General features: G+C 40.9%; 1 protein-coding gene across 4 annotated transcripts in view; it reads left to right on the top strand.

Moving 5' to 3' along the window:
- The window catches only part of PLAG1 (PLAG1 zinc finger), a 50,659-nt gene that overhangs the window by 16,339 nt on the left and 17,196 nt on the right, over nucleotides 1-17,124 (top strand). The window contains exon 2 of one of the 4 annotated variants that reach the window (XM_024251613.3): nucleotides 15,462-15,566. The exons of the other annotated variants lie outside the window; for them this stretch is intronic. The gene's annotated coding sequence lies outside the window, so the exon portion shown is untranslated. The remainder of the gene's footprint in view (nucleotides 1-15,461; nucleotides 15,567-17,124) is intronic. 4 annotated transcript variants of the gene reach the window in all.

Below are 17,124 nucleotides of genomic sequence, written 5' to 3'. Positions count from 1 at the left end.
GCTTCTTCTCTCACCACCCACCTTATTTGCTTTCTAACCCCTCCTTTTGTTGGCTGCAGAGGAGCTCTGCTCTTCTGCCCAAGGCTCATCCACTCTTTCACTGTCCCATTGAATATGGGATTGTGTTTGGTCCCACTGACTTCTTCCCTTCAGCCAGAGGTGGTGTTCAAGATTCTCCAGACCAAAACGGTTCAGACTCTTCACTTGTCTCTGCCATCTCCATTCTCTTTCTCCTACAGGCCTTCACGTCTTTCTCAAACCACACCCGACAGATTCCTGCCTCATCACTCCCCCGAAGCAACTTTGGCAAAGGTTTCATGATGGCCTCCTGCCGCACACGCACGCTGCACCCACATACACACATGCCCCCCAGCCCTCCCCCCCAACACACACACACACACACCCGGTGCTGAGTCCAGCAGATGCTCTTCCGGTTCCTCCATCTGCCTGCTCCACGATCCAAGTCTCTCCCACTGTAGTGCACCCACCGCATGCATGAGCCACCATATTCTGCCACCTCAGCCTGACACAGCTCCTTGATCTTGGTACGCTCATTTATTCTCCACCTTTATTAGTTAAAAAATAATTAGTCATCATATGCTGAATAGTTGCTTGATAGCCTAACTGCAATATTTCTTTTTCCTTTTTTTTTTTTTTGAGACAGAGTTGTGCCCTCTCACCCAGGCTGCAGTGCAGTTGCACGATCTCAGCTCACTGCAACCTCCGCATCCTGGGTTCAGGTGATTCTCTTGCCTCAGCCTCCTGAGTAGCTGGGACTACAGGCATGTGCCACCATACCCAGCACATTTTTTGTATTTTTTTAGTAGAGATGGGGTTTCGCTATGTTGGCCAGGCTGGTCTCAAACTACTAGCCTAAAGTGATCCAACAGTCTTAGCTTCTCAAAGTGCTGGGATTACAGGAATATTTATTTCTAAAAAAAAGTTTACCTAATGAAGGCCGGGTGCGGTGGCTCACGCCTGTAATCCCAGCACTTTGGAAGGCCGAGGTGAGTGGATCATGAGGTCAAGAGATCGAGACCATCCTGGCTAACATGGTGAAACCCCATCTCTACTAAAAATACAAAAAATTACCCAGGTGTGGTAGCAGGTGCCTGTAGTCCCAGCTATTCGGGAGGCTGAGGCAGGAGAATGGCATGAACCTGGGAGGCAGAGCTTGCAGTGAACCAGGATCGTGCCACTGCACTCCAGCCTGGGCGACAGAGCGAGACTCCGTCTCAAAAAAAAAAAAAAAAAAAAAAAAAAAGTTTACTTAATGAAAGATCTGACTGTTAAACATCTGTTACTGTGTTACTTGTACATCAGTCTCGAATGCTTAGAAATAACCGTTTAGCCTCTCAGTAGAGTAGAATTATCAGTTGAATGGTCTATGGCCTTTGTAGCAGGGTCAAGGGTACAAAAATGATCATGTGCATTCCTTAGGTTGGAGAAGATGTAAACATCATAAACTGTACAATAATTTCTGACTTTGTCATTGTCAACCAGCTTTTTTTATGTACCCAGAGCTTGTGGTACATGTACATGTAGGTTTACTGGGTAGGGTGAAGTGTAGTGCTGCCTTTAGTTATTTTTAAAAAACTTTTTATTGTAGAATATTTTAAAGATATACAGAAGTACAGAGAACAATAGAATGAATCCTCACACCCATCGCCAGTTTCAAGTCACCACACCTCAGCAGCCAGTCTTGTTTCCTTCGTCCCCTACCCATACCCATTGCCTCTCCTGCAGACTCTTTTGATGCAGTTATTTCATATCATTTGTATATTTCTTGGTGTTTCCAAAAAGTATAGGCTCTTTTTAAAGGTATAATTACAATACAATTGTCACACACCGAAAGAACAATAATTCCTTAATATCTAGTGAGTTTTCAAATCTGCCTACTTATCTTTTGTTTTTGAAGATTTCCATGATCCAAATCTAGTAAGGTCCATACCTGCTGTTAGCTGTTATATTTCTTAAGTCTTTTTTGACCCACAGTTACTCATTTTTTTTTTCTTCCTTAAAACGCATTTGTTAAAGAAATGGGTGTTTTGTCTTTTGTTTTTGTGTCTGTCTGTCTGTCCTGTAGTGTTTCCCCCAAGTCTGAGTTCTGTGGATTGCATCCCTGTTGTATTCTTTACATGCTCTGTAAGGTTCAGGTTCTGCTTTTTGCCTCCAAACACGTTATAGTCTCTTAAAAAGGAAAGCTGGAAAGATTGAATGTGGAAGAAATACATATTAAATTAAGTACCATAAGCAATCATGATAACATTGCCACCAATATAGTAAATATAGCTATTTATCATAGCTGTAGTATTATGGTGTAGAATTAGTGTTCCCATCATTTTAAAAAATGCATTAAAAACTAACAGATATTTGCTTCTGGAATGTTCTTCTATAAAACTATGTAACACTTTAAAAAATTGAATTGGAATCTTTGTTTTGTATCTTGCTTTTTAAAAACGTAACATTGTATAAAGATTGTTTCCCATGTACTTGTATGTTACTTCTTTGTATTCCTCAAAAGCTAGACCACTTGAGAATGAATGACCACAGTTTATTTAGCCTTCCCTAGTTGTTGGCAAGTAGGTAGTTTCCAGTCCAGTCTTTAAATAATGCAGTAATGAATGACCTCATGCATGACTCTTTATGGGTGTCTCAGGTTATTTCTTAAGTTAAATGCTTAGGTGTAAAATGAGTGGGCGAAAAGATAAGTGCCCACTTTTCTTTGGCTTGGCAATTGCATGGCAGCTTTGACCTCCAGGGAAGACTTACAGTCGCTGTCGCTGGTAGTACACAGGAGTGCCCATTTCCTTCACTTTCCCCACTATGGGCCACAGCCACTTACAGCAACCTTCCCTCTCTCTACACTTGTTGATTTCTTTTGTTTTAATTTGTCCTTCGTGTTTTCCATTCTTAGCCATCACCCACCTGCCGTCATTGCATTTCCCTTTGATAACTGGGGCTGCTAATCTTCCCTGTACCAAAAATCCCAGTTAACCCCAACTTGTTATGGTTTTGCCTAAAAGATTGACACTGAATGAGAGTGCATAGTACATTCCTCAATATGAAATGCTTGATATGTGTAGATTTGTAGTATCTACCTTGGCTGTTCAGAACCTGTGTTCCTCCTTTCTGGGTTTTTTTTTTTCCCCCTGTGTTTTAGATTATTGATGTTGCCAGATAAATGAAAGATCACCGTATGTTAATACCGCAGGTTCTGTCAAGGTGGGGAGAAAAACACACCTGCCAAACTCTGAATTAAATGGAATTTGTAAAGCAGATAAATTAAGGGAATAATTATTCACATTACCCAACAATTTGCCTTTAAAAAAAAGAAAGGATTGAAATTGGCACCTCTTTTGGTACCTTTAGTTGTTATCTATCTGAGCAATGTCAATTGAGAATCTAAAGTATTAGAACTCCAAAAGTCATCATCGAAGTGCTCTGAAATTACAGTGCATACTAAAAATACCTCACATTTGCATAATGCTTGTAAAGTCGCATCATTGTCTGGAACACCCCACCCCTGTGAATTTGAACCCTAAAATGGCCATTGCTGACCACAGGCTCGCGTCCTCTGCCTCCACTTCCTTCCTTGCTCCTGCCGACTTTGTCTCTGCTGCTACAGTTTATGCTTCTGGGCCTCCTTCTCTCTAGCTCAGGTCTCACATGCTCCCTGCTGCCACCGCTGGTTCCTGCTAGTGCTCTAGAATGTTCTGCTTCTCCACTGCTCTCTACTTCATCTTCCTGCTGCCAGCCCTGGGAGAATCCTCTCCTCTTGCCTTTTCCAGATGACTCAGGACAGTGACATTACTGGGTGATCTAAAAGCAGCGTGTGTAAAGCAGGCCTGCAGTGATGGCATGAGTCCAGGGCCTGTGGTCGTTTGGCCCTCCTTGGTCACTCTCCAGCCCTGTCATGGGAACATACCCCCATTCCCTTTAAATTCCATAGCGTTGGGCTCCCACGTTCCTCCAGCACGTCAAGCCACATTTCCCATGCCTGCCCTTGCACGTGCTGTTTCCTCTGCTGGAATGTTCTTACCCCTTTAGTTCACTGGACCAATACCTATTCATCCTTGAAAACTGCTCATGTGTCACCTACTCTATGAAGCAAAATTAATTACTGTGTCCTCCCCCTGTGCCTTGATGGTCTTTGGTTTGGCATCTGCACACACCCTGTCCTCCTCTATCTCTTCTTATGCCCTGGGTCCCGTCCCCTCTAATTCATTATCCTTTCTCTCCCTTTCCCTCTCCACCTGCTCCTTCCTGTCAGCATTTAAACATGACAAATCTCTGCCTTCTTCTAAAAAATAAAACAGTGACAGCTCACTCTCCTCTCTGTACCTTCCCCTTCAGCTGATAGCATTTCTCCAAAGAGGGATGTGGACTTAGTGCCCCAGGTTCCTCATGCAGCACTCCTTCCTCACCCCAGGCCTCCGTTCTGGTTCCCCAAAATATAATAGTTCTTTTCAAGTTTACTAAAAACCTGTATGTCACACAACCAAGAGGAAGTAGGGTTTAGTCCTTACCTTGGCTGTGCCTCCCTGAAGCATTCTCTTCCCTTGGCTTCTGTGACCTTAGAGCATCCTGGCTTTCCCTGCTACTCAGTGGCATACCTTCGACCTGTTGCTGGCTTCCCCACTCTGTCCATTCTCCAGGTAGTCCCTCCTTTCCCCTCTCCATGCCCCTTTCCACACCTTGCAGTGCCATGGTCTCTGCCGTATGCCATCTTCCCCCTAGTCTTTACCCTGCTCTTCAAATCCTTTGCTGGTGTGCCACTCACTGTTATGTGTCTTTACATGCAGTATCATTTATTCCTCACAACAACTCTGTAGGGCTTCATTATCTCACTTTATAGCTGAGGAAACTGAAACTGAAGAAAGATAAGTCATTTACCCAAGGCCGTGAGCTAGTCCACTTGACTTGCAGTCACCAGGTGAGATTGCTTCCACACCACTGGCTGAGTGACCTGTCCTGAAGCCCTTCCATCTCCAGTTACACTTGTTAAAGCAGCAGCTCTCAGCCTTCAGTCGACTCCAGCCTTGCCTTTCTGCAGCCTCCCTTCCCACCACTTTCCTTAAGACACCATCAGCTCCAGTCACAGGAGGAATAAGCATTTCTACCCTAGTCTGCCCTTTTCTTCTTCTCCCCCGACTGGGACGCACTCCCCACCTCTCCAGCCTCACCTGTGCAGGCCCACATCTTACCTCCCCCCAATCTCAGTTCATTTGGCTCTTCCGTCCCAAATTCCCATCTCCAAAGCTTGGAAAGATCTTTTCTTTCTGTGAATTCCCACTGTACCTAATCTATACTTACCTTGTGGCATCTTCTACCTTCTGTTTTGCATTATCAATAATTATAAATTATGAGTATCCTTTTGGGATACCTCCCCTACTAGACCCCAAGCTCCTTGATGGTAGAACTGGTGACTGATTAATCTTTGTGTTCACCATGATACCCCTTGATAGTTAAATTAAATGATAAGGATTTGTTTATCTGTAAGTTTGTTCTTATATCCCTTACCCGGAGCTCTGTGCAGATAGGGGGACTATACTGGTCTGCTGGGGAAGACGAACTTTCTGGACATGACCACAAGATGGCAACAGTGACTGCAGCGTCCTGTTATCTGTAGAGGGTGGGCCAAGTCAAGAAAGAAAACAATGTCTTCTTGATTGCAGGAGACTCAAGGAAAATCCAAGAGAATTTTCAAATTTAAAGCATTGTGTCAATTCCCAGTTATTCACAGAGGTGAGCAAATAGATGAGACAACTGTTTTCTTCTGTGGGTTCATTTGGCCAACAGCATGGAAAGCTCTCCTCCTGCCCTTCCTCTCATCTTCCTTTTATTCATTCAGCGCATACTTGAGTTTCCCCTGTGTGCATCCGCTGTTCTAGGTACTAGACATACAGAACTGGTCAGTAAAAGGCAGGATCCTGTTCTGATGGAGCTTACATTTTGTGGCCTTCACTGGGACCCAGTGGAAGATATTGGAGACAGAACCAAGAGTTTCCTTGCTGTTTTTTGTTATTTCTGGAGTCATCTTTTCCCCTTTCCCCCAGCATGGATCGATCCGTAGTTTTATATTATCCACACACGTTTCATTTCAACAAGCAAAGGCACCACTGGTCAGCAAATCACAGTGACTAATTTTGTTTTAGCCATGATTATTGGTGGCCTTCTCCCCTGCTTCCCAGTTACCCAGTTAATCAAGAATCGACTGTGTTCTTCTTACAGTTGAAGATATGGAAGTTAAAGAAAGGTAAAAAATCATGTCTAATGTTGCACAGGTAGATACATGAGAAAGTACATACTCAGGTCTTGGTATCATTCATTCCTTTCTGATCATTGTCAGTAAAGTTTTTTAAAGCAAAAGAAAGCAAACAAGTCCAGCATTGTGATAGGTGCCTATAGACAAATTTGACATACACTGTGTCCGTGCTAAAGGTGACTGATAAGGTGGACCTAATGTAAGTTTACTTAAAGTTGCATCTAGTGTTTAGAAACATTTCTTCAAGGGGTAAACAAGAGTGTAAGAAAAATATACATGTAATAATTTAGAAGCATCAGCTATCACACATTGCTTGTTTTAAGACTAAGAAGTTACTATCTGTTAGAGCAGCCTCCTTTGCGGTATGAATCTTAGTTGAGTATTCATTTTTTTTCCAGTATCAGATCCCTGTCCCCTCCCTCCATCTTGCCCGCATACCAAATGGCTCTGCAAGATGGGATTCAGTTCCACACAACCTCTTGCCAAACCTTGCCTTCATTTCAGGAGGACGAAAGAAGGGGATTAATTTGAAAGGCTACGTGAAAGAGGCATCCTGTGTTGTAGAAGTCACAGTATGGAATCTTGGCTTCTGTGTGCTTCAGTCGAGTAGATTTTTTTCTGACATGTAGCTATTTTCTCTGATTTTTAGCTATTATAATATTTTCACAGGTGCATTATCATCTTTTACCAACCAAAGTTAAGCCATAAACAGGGATCAGTCCATTGCTGGATAGTCAATAATTGCATATTACCCAAGTTACATTTCAGTTTAACATGCGAACTGACTGCTGGCTTCCGGTGGATCAGTTTTACTTTAGCTGTGATTTGGGTTTATGTATGACCATGGCCACCATAAAATTTAAGGTACACCCTGCCTATGCCACAGAGATGAGTAAAATCAGAAGTATGCTACTTCACCAAATATCACTTTTAATACAAATCTCATTATATATGAGCCTTCTTCTCAGGAAGTATTCATTGTTTGTCCTTCAAAGATTCCATTGACTGTGATTCTGTATAAGAGCCTGTGCCCAAAAAAAACAAACCCTTATTTTTTAAATCCATATCAGGCCAGGGCAGCACTTACTTCTGAGTAACACTCTGAATATAATAGCTTTGCATTTTGAGCCCTCAGAACTATGCTAGAGACTTTACATACATCACTTTAATTCACACACTACTGCAAGGTAAGTGTTTTTCCCATCCTACAGAGGAAAATGCTGAAGAGAGACTAAATACATCATTGAAAGTAGTTACACAGATAGTGAAGGTCAGACAGGATTCAAGCCTAGTTCTGATTCTTGCCTTCGCCCCTCTGCTGCTATTCCCCTGCACTGCTTTAGGCTCTGAATGAGGGCAAGGATTCATGTTTTGGGGCCCTCTCCAAGTCAGAGTTTTAAAGTAGCATTGCAAAGGTGATTTCCAGAGCTATACTGCCTGAGATGATGGAAAGACCTTCTCTCTGTAACACATCTGTGTATCGCAGTAGGGAAGGAGACCAGGGGAATGGGGGCAAACTGAGGAGTGTGTCGTCATGCAGTGTAGGGGCCACCCCAGATCCTGGTGCTGAAGCTTCAAGAAAGGGGAGGCTGGGACTTTGCATTGATGGGTTTGAACCCCATTTTGTTAATTAACTGTCAGCAAACACTGCTAAGGCTTAAGTGAGTTTATAATTTAGGAAGGTCAGGCCAGGCACAGTGGCTTATGCCTGTAATCCCAACACTTTGGGAGGCTGAGGCAGGTGGATTACCTGAGGTCAGGAGTTCAAGACCAGCCTGACGAACATGGTGAAACCCCATCTCTACTAAAAATACAAAATTAGCCAGGCATGGTAGTGCATGCCTGTAATCCCAGCTACTCAGGAGGCTGAGGCAGGAGAATCGCTTGAATACGGGAGGCGGAGGTTGCAATGAGCTAAGATCGCGCCATTGCACTCCAGCCTGAGCAACAAGAGTGAAACTTGGTCTCAAAATAATGTAATAATAGTAATTTAGGAAGGTCGCTTTTTTTTTTTTTTTTTAATGCTAACCAGCTGGGCGCCGTGGCTCACGCCTATAATCCCAACACTTTAGGAGGCCAAGGCTGGCAGATTGCTTGAGGTCAGGAGTTCAAGACCAGCCTGGGCAACATGGCAAAACCCCGTCTCTACCAAAAATACAAAAAATTAGCTGGGCGTGGTGACATGCACTTGTGGTCCTACCTACTCAGGAGGCTGAGGTAGGAGGATCACTTGAGCCCAGGAGGCGGAGGTTGCAGTGAGCCAAGATTGTGCCGCTGCACTCCAGCCTGGATGACAGAGTGAGATCCCATCTCAAAAAAAATAAAAATAAATAAAAATGAATAAAATAACCTAATTAGAAACTGAAAGGAGAATGACCACTTAATTGTTTCGGAGAGCAACAAAGGCACACAAAGATTGGTTGCTTTCTGAAGAATCTAAGGCATTGGGTATAGGAGTTGGGGAAGCAAGTTGTATAGGCACCTACACTTAAGATAATTTGTAAATTATACAAATAATTTTTAAAGTTTAAGCCCCTTCTGACATGACACGTCCATGGCTCCTTCACCCTTCTTGTCTCCTGCAGAGCGCCAGTCTGCCTCTCTTGCTCTTAGCTCCAAAAACAGTGAATCTCCTGAAGTTGCCTAGACCCACCATACAGTTTGTGACTCCCTATACCTGGAGTACCTGCCCATGCCTGGCTAATTCTTGTTCTTTTGTTATCTTGGCTTCTGTGTTACTTCATTTGTTTTATTGAATTAATCAAAGGCAAGCCTATCAATTAGCATGGGACTTCTTTCTTTAAAGCATCTGCTAATGAACATTTTTTAAAAGACTATGCAGAGGCTGAATTGAAACACTTCAGGGGGTACTTCCTTTGGTATTTGATAAATGGAACGTATCCCAGAACTATTTATCATCTGTAGGTCTCAGTTCCAGTTAGATGTATTCTTGGAGCCTTTAAATCACGTAGTGTGATACGCCAGCCCATAACGCAACAGGTGAACCGAACTGGCTTCCTCCAAGTTTGACAGCTGAGAATGTGGCTCTAAAACCTGCCTAGATATATATCCTTTTCTAGTAAGGACTGAATGCAACTCACATTTAAGCCAATATTCCTTTCCTCTTTTTTCCCTCCCTCTGAATGGGAAGGAGAGATTTTAGTCATTTTGAGTCATTGCACTTAAAGGCTTTTAGTTTATCAGTTTGCAGAAAGTTTTATTTTCATACTTCTGTAAATTTATATGATGACGAGTTTCTCATCCTCATTAATTTTGTTTTTTATAATATGAAAACTCTGCCATTTTGTTGCTTTTTAACAGTTTTGGGGGGTATAATTGATATTGTACAAACTGCCCATATGTAAAGGGTGCTTGCAGTTTTCACATATATATGCATACATCCCTGAAAGCATCACCATTATCAACATAGTGAGCATATCCGTCATTTCTAAAAGTTTGCTCATGCCCTTTTGTGATGGATGCCTCCCTATCCTACCTCCTGTCGCTAGACAACCACTGATCTGCTTCCTGTCCCCTATGGATAAGCTTGCATTTCCTAGACATTTGTATAGATGGAATCGTGCAGTATGTACTCTTTGTTTTGCCCAACTTCTTTCATTCAGCCTGCTTATTTTGAGGTTCATCCATGTTACTGTATGCATCAATAGCTTATTCCTTTTTGCTGCTGATTAGTAGCCCATTATAGGAATATACTACAACTTGTTTATTTGTTTTGGGGTTTTTGTTTTTGTTTTTCTGAGACAGAGTCGCACTCTGTCACCCAGACTGGAGTGCAGTGGCATGATCTTGGCTCACTGCAACCTCCGACTCCCGGGTTCAAGCATCCCAAGTTCACGCCTCCCAGGTTCAAGTGATTCTCGTGCCTCAGCCTCCCGAGTAGCTGGGATTACAGGCGCCCGCCACCACAGCCGGCTAATTTTTGTATTTTCAGTAGAGATGGGGTTTCACCATGTTGCCCAGGCTGGACTCGAACTCCTGACCTCAAATGATCCACTCACCTTGGCCGCTCACTCATCTTGGCCTCCCAGAGTGCTGGGATTACAGACATGAGCTACTGTGCCCAGCTAAAACCTGATTTTATCCATTCACACAAGGATAGACCTTTGGGTTGCATCTAGTTTTGACTATTATAAACAAAGCTACTATGAATATTCATGAACAAGTCTTTGTGAAGACCTGTGTTTTCAGATCTCTTGGTAAATAGCTAGATGTGAAATGCTGTGTCATATGGTAGACACATGTTCAACTTTTAAATAAATTGCCAAACTGTTTTTTAAAACAATTGTACCAGTTTTACCTTCCTGTCCATGGTAGATAGGAATTCTGTTTGTTTCACATTCTCAGCAGCTCTTGATACTGTCCAGTGTTTTTAATTTTGGTCATTCTAATGGGTAGATAGCATTATCTCACTGTGGTATTAATTTGCATTTCCCTAATGATCAATGATCTTTTCGTGTGCTCCTTTACCATTCATATATTTTCATTGGTGAAATGTCTGATCAGATCTTTTGCTCATTTGTTAATTGAGTTGTTTTTTTATTGTTGAGTTTTGGAAGTTCTTTATATATTCTGGATACAAGTAATTTATCAACTTACAGTTGATCTCTGCTTTGCAGAGATGTTCTAATCTTCTGATGGCTTGTCCTTTTTATTCTCTTAACATTGTCTTTTGTGGGGAAGTTTTACATTTTGATGAAATCTGACTTATCAGTGTGTTTATTTTATGGGTTGTGCTTTTGGTGTTGTGACCAAGGACTTTTTGACTAAATGAATGCCACAGAAATTTTTCTGTTTTCTTCCAGAAGTTTTATAGTTTTAGGTTTTACACTTAGGTTCATGATCCATTTAGAGTTAAGTTTTCTATATGGTGTGAGATGTGATTCCAATTTCATTTTCTTGATGTGTAGATATCAAACTTTTCCAGCAGCATTTGTTAAAAAAACATTATTTTTGGTGAAATAATTTTTTCTGATTATAAAGACATTTGTAAAGATTGTAAAGACATTATAAAGATTATAAAGACATTTGTACAATGTAGAAAAGTATAAAGCTTATATCTTCCTAATCTTCTGTTTGTAATTTACCCAGGTACATTTAACAGTATTGGGAGAAGGAGAGCTAGTTTTAAGTGCATACTTTTAAAAAATTGGAATAATAGTGTAAATGCTTACTGTATGTCCTGCTTTTTACAATTTTAACATTATAACTTTCCCCACGTAACTTAGTATTCTTTAACTGCTCTTTCCCGTAGGATTTAATATTCTTTAACTGCATGGTTTTTAATGGCTGCATAGCTGTTCTATCACATGCATATCACACTTCACCTCTTTTGACATTATCAATTTTTAATCTTAAAATATACTTTGAACATCTTTATACTTAAATATTTTTTATTTTTGCTTAAATTTTTCTAAATGAATTATCAGGTCAACATATATTAACTTTTATATGGCTTTGATTACATAGTTGCACAATATATTCCAGAAAGGTTTCAACAATTTACACTCCCATCAGCAGTAACTAAGCAATTTAATCCTTTATTGCAAGTTTTGTTTGTTTTTGTAAAACCCTCAAGGATACCCTGGACACTCCTGTGCTTCTCTTAAAGGCAAATATTTTTCCCCTAGCCAAGTGCCATTCTCCTTTCTCATTCTTCCCAGACATAGGACCCTTCTACTCAGCACTGGCCAAGGTGAGCAAACTCCATGCATTTCTTGCCTTTGCTACCAAAAAACTTAGCAGGATGAACATACCTCCCTCCTAAGTCTAGTTTGATAAAGAAGCCCCTTTTCTTATCCAGGGCAAAAGCCTCTCCATCTTCTCTAGATCCCATTCTACCCTGATTCTTCCAAGAATGCCCCACTTTCTTCCCCGCCTCTTTATCTTCAGCATGGAAGCATTCTCTAGTCTCTCCCTCTGGGATCTTGAGTTTCCCTCTACCTTGTTTTTCTCTTCTCTTTAGGTGCAAAGCTCCTAGAAAGAAAACATCCTCTTGTTGGATGTCATTTCCTTATCACCCAATGAGCTATCCTTATTTACACATTCTCATTCTCCCTGCCCCCATTCTCTCACTCCCTCCCGCCCCACCCAGTAACTTCTCTTGCTGAAGTTTGGCGTCCTCATGCTTAAGTGGTGAACCTATGGGCCAGTTCTGTAGCTCTTAGCATTTTTATCTTTTTATGGTTTCCGCCACATTTTTCTTCCTTCTCCTTAAAGTTCTATCTCTGCTCTTTCTCCCCTTAAATTAGCTGATTTTGCCTCATAGAGGTGATCTTTAGGCCCTATCAGCAATTAACCAGTAACTTGGCTTGAATCTGTCTCTGTAAGAGTTGTCTGTACAACTATCATTGTCTTTCTTCCTCATATCTCTTTTTGTTAATACTATTAGGCACGTAAGTGGACTTTCTTCTAGTAAATCTTATTTTTGCTGGTTTTCATCTCTGCTTTGGATAACTCCAACACATATCTTCTGTGTCTCATTCAAACAAGCACTTCCTTTCCTCCCTCTCCCGTCCTACCTCCCCAAGCATTTGCTGTTCTCAGTGCTTTCGATCCATCTCATAATGAGTACAAGAGTGTGAACAGTCCAGCCCATTGGGCACTTTTCTCATCTGAATCCGTACAGCATGTATAAATTACGCTTCACGGTAGCCAGAAGGTCATCTTAGAATCTAATCATCTGTGGTTCTAATCTCTGACTTCTTTTTTGGCAGTCATGCCCTCCCCTACAACCACACACGCACTTTTTTCTTTATCTTTCTTAATTGTACATTTTTGAAGGCAAAAATCACCAAATATCCATAGTACTCTTTTCCTTTTCTGACCTTCCGTGGTACTTTTTTATACCATATAATATTGTTTTTAAATGTTGATTTGTCACTCTGATACCACCTTATGGCAGATCTTATTTAACATTTATATTTCTTAACTTGACAAAAGGTATATATTTTTTTTTATATACATACTTTAAGTTCTGGGATACATGTGCAGAACGTGCAGGTTTGTTACATAGGTATACACGTGCCATAGTGGTTTGTTGCACCCATCAACCCGTCATCTATATTAGGTATTTCTCCTAATGCTATCCCTCCCCTACTCCCACCCCCCACCCAACGACAGGCCCCGGTGTGTGATGTTCCCCTCCCTGTGTCCGTGTGTTCTTATTGTTCAACTCCCACTTATGAGTGAGAACATGTGGTATTTGGTTTTCCGTTCTTGTGGTAGTTTGCTGAGAATGATGGTTTCCAGCTTCATCCATGTCTCTGCAAAGGACATGAACTCATCCTTTTTTATGGCGGCATAGTATTCCATGGTGTATATGTGCCACATTTTCTTAATCCAGTCTATCATTGATGGACACTTGGGCTGGTTCCAAGTCTTTGCTATTGTGAACAGTGCCACAATAAACATACGTGTGCATGTGTCTTTATAGTAGAATGATTTATAATCCTTTGGGTATGTACCCAGTAATGGGATTGCTGGTCAAATGGTATTTCTAGTTCAAGATCCTTGAGGACTCACCAAACTGTCTTCCACAATGGTTGAACTAATTTGCACTCCCACCAATAGTGTAAAAGCTTTCCTATTTCTCCACATCCTCTCCAGCATCTGTTGTTTCCTGACTATTTAATGATTGCCATTCTAACTGGCGTGAGATGGTATCTCATTGTGGTTTTGATTTGCATTTCTCTAATGACCAGTGATGATGAGCTTTTTTTCTTATGTTTGTTTGAAACATTTCATATGTTTCAAATGTCTTCTTTTGAGAAGTGTCTGTTCATATCCTTCGCCCACTTTTTGACTGGGTTTTTTCTTGTGAATTTGCTTAAGTTCCTTGTAGATTCTGGATATTATCCCTTTGTCAGATGGATAGATTGCAAAAATTTTCTCCCGTTCTATAGGTTGCCTGTTCACTCTTTGATAAACCTGACAAAAACAAGCAATGGGGAAAGGATTCCCTATTTAATAAATGGTGTTGGGAAAACTGGCTAGCCATTTGCAGAAAACTGAAACTGGACACCTTCCTTACACCTTATACAAAAATTAACTCAAGATGGATTTAAGACTTAAACGTAAGACCTAAAACCATAAAAACCCTAGAAGAAAACCTAGGCAATACCATTCAGGACACAGGCATGGGCAAAGACTTGATGACTAAAACACCAAAAGCAATGGCAACAAAAGCCAAAATTGACAAATGGGATCTAATTAAACTAAAGAGCTTCTGCACGACAAAAGGTATATATTCTGTAGCCACAACTAACTTGTGTGCTCCCACGGAGCAGGGATCATGTCGGTCTATACCCACAGTAACTCAGATGGGTACCATACGTAATAGGTGTTGGTAATGTTTATTCCATCAGTGTCAGATAATCGTCTTAGTAGAGTGGTAACCATGTATAATTGAGCCTTGACCCTCTGTTGTAGGGAAATGAAGCAGGTGATTTTCTGCATAGAACTTGTGGCTTCTTTTTCTCTCTTAGTTAATATCTCTAGAGATCGGTCTTCATAACCTGCACCAACAGACGGATGCAAACATTGAATACTTCAGAATACATTTTGCATTTTCTTTGTATGTCGTTGAGGATGGACATGACCTGGGAATTAATTGAAAACAAGCAATAATCACATCATAAAGACTAATTCAAGAGCTCAGAAATTGTCCCTGGCCCCTTATTCCGCCTCTGCTTGAGGGCGCTCAGTGGCTTGCACCCTTCTCTGTGGACAGGTGGCCTGGTCTCTGACTGAGGAAAGCACTCATGGGGCAAGATTTCTCCCATAGCGATTGTTAAGGACAAGATAGACACCACAAAAGGTTTTTCTGAAAGCCTTTTGCAGAGAAGATAATGGGTGTGTTTAGAACATAAATAAAGAAAATAAGCAGCAGTTTTGAGAAATGACAGTAAACTTGAAATAATTTATCAAAATAAAAAAGTGAATAATCTAGATAACTGTGATTCCAGAGGAAATATATAAATCTAGGGATATTAATTTGTGTACTTTTCATTTTTCTATGTACTATACATTTTTAACAGGATTTAAGATGCATTTTTCAATAAAGTGCAAAGAATGTGAATAAATGATAATGAATTAAAAGCAGTTTGGTTCATATGCCATTAACCAGATTGGCCTGACTTTTGGAATTTAAAACTAACTCTTCTTTTCTTTTTAGGTTGCCTCTTGGTGCTGCCTTGGCCGTATTTGGCACCCAGAATGCTTCATTCTGTGACGGTCTATTAATAAGGTTGCCTTGCTAGAGTTTGGAGCAGGGCCTCAGGTAGGTGGCTTTTATCATTATATGGCATGACTTTCAAAGTGATTAATTATTCCAGTTCCTAAATACTATAAGATATAATATTAAAAGCTTTGAAAAGCATGCCACATAATAAGCATGCCACTTACAATCTTAGGGTCTATCAGTATGTACTGTGATGGGGACTTCAGTAATAATTGTGGTTGAATGGGAGGCTTGAAATACTAGCAAGGAGCAATCTTCCTCACTCTTTGCACAAAACACATAGCTGCTGTAAAAACTTAATTTGTTCCTGTTCCCCAGATAGCCCACAGATGTACTCTTAAGCTCTTCTTTCTCTAAATCTTGCACAGTGATACACTATCCCATGTTGCCCATATATATATATATATACTTTTTTTTTTTTTTTTTTTTTTTTTTGTCTCCTGAGCGGGATCCTATTACCTATGGGCAGGTGGAGAGGAGTACTAGACTTGCTCACAGGGATGGGGCAGATGCTAGAATAAGGAACCCAATGCAACAATAGCAATTTGCCAGCATTGTTGGGAAGAGGACACACACAAGCTATCTAGATTTCCCAACCTGTAGGCGCAGCTCAGTGTCACAGAATCAAGGTGTAGCAATACTTGGAAATCCAGGCACACGTGGATTTGGTACCAGGTAAGTCTGTCAGTACGACCTTCAAGATAGGGTAGAGGTTGAGAGGCCAGGACCCCCAGCCCTAGGACGGGGAGACTGAAAAAAAACCAATGGTGGCTGTGACAGATACCAGGGGATGGGCTCCTGAACTCTTCACTGATGGCAGATGGGGGAAAGGAGGCCTTGGGCAGGGTTTCACAAGATACATGAACAGAGCTTGACGATCAAATCAAAGGTACACGAATTAATCGGGCTAAAATTTTCTATAAGAACAACATTCTATGGGTTTAAGCATCAACACCGTTAGCATTAAAATTTTAGCTATCTGTATACTATAAATATTTTAGCTATCTGTATACTATAAAAATTTTAGCTATCTGTATACTATAAAAATCTTTAGTGTTAGGGGTTATGGATTTTTTTTTTCTTTTTCTACTTTACTGTAGTTTTTAAACTTGTTTTCAATGAAGTTGTTTTTTAGTAGCTAGAAAAAGGAAAAATGACTAGTTTTACTTAGCCAAACTAAATTTATGCAGGTTTTCTCCTTTTTTATTCTCCTATATCTGTAATCAGTTGAAAATTTTCTCTGATATTTTAAACATGATCCTCACATTTTATTTTCACATGAAGGTTACCCTCTTTTAAAGATTTTGAATTTTACTTTGTTCCTTTTTCCTTCCCATAGAACTTCACTGGCTATTTCTAAATGATAAATCATGATCAATACAGGTTCCATGTGCTTAAGGAGCTATGGAACAGGACATTTAAAGCAGAAGTATTCTAAACGTCCAGGCTGGCTGAGTGCTACCCAGGTTTGTATCCGTGCTTGGTGGGCTCTGGGTAGCACGTGCCTGAGACTCCCTGGCTTTTGAGGTCTGCCGAAGCAGGTGACGCCTCTCCTGGGGACACAGAAGCAGTACGGACTCCTAGGTGGCGGTGGTGT

This window comes from Pongo abelii, chromosome 7, assembly GCF_028885655.2.
Source record: "Pongo abelii isolate AG06213 chromosome 7, NHGRI_mPonAbe1-v2.0_pri, whole genome shotgun sequence".
NCBI lineage: Eukaryota > Metazoa > Chordata > Mammalia > Primates > Hominidae > Pongo > Pongo abelii.
This window is presented reverse-complemented; position numbering and strand designations above follow the sequence as displayed.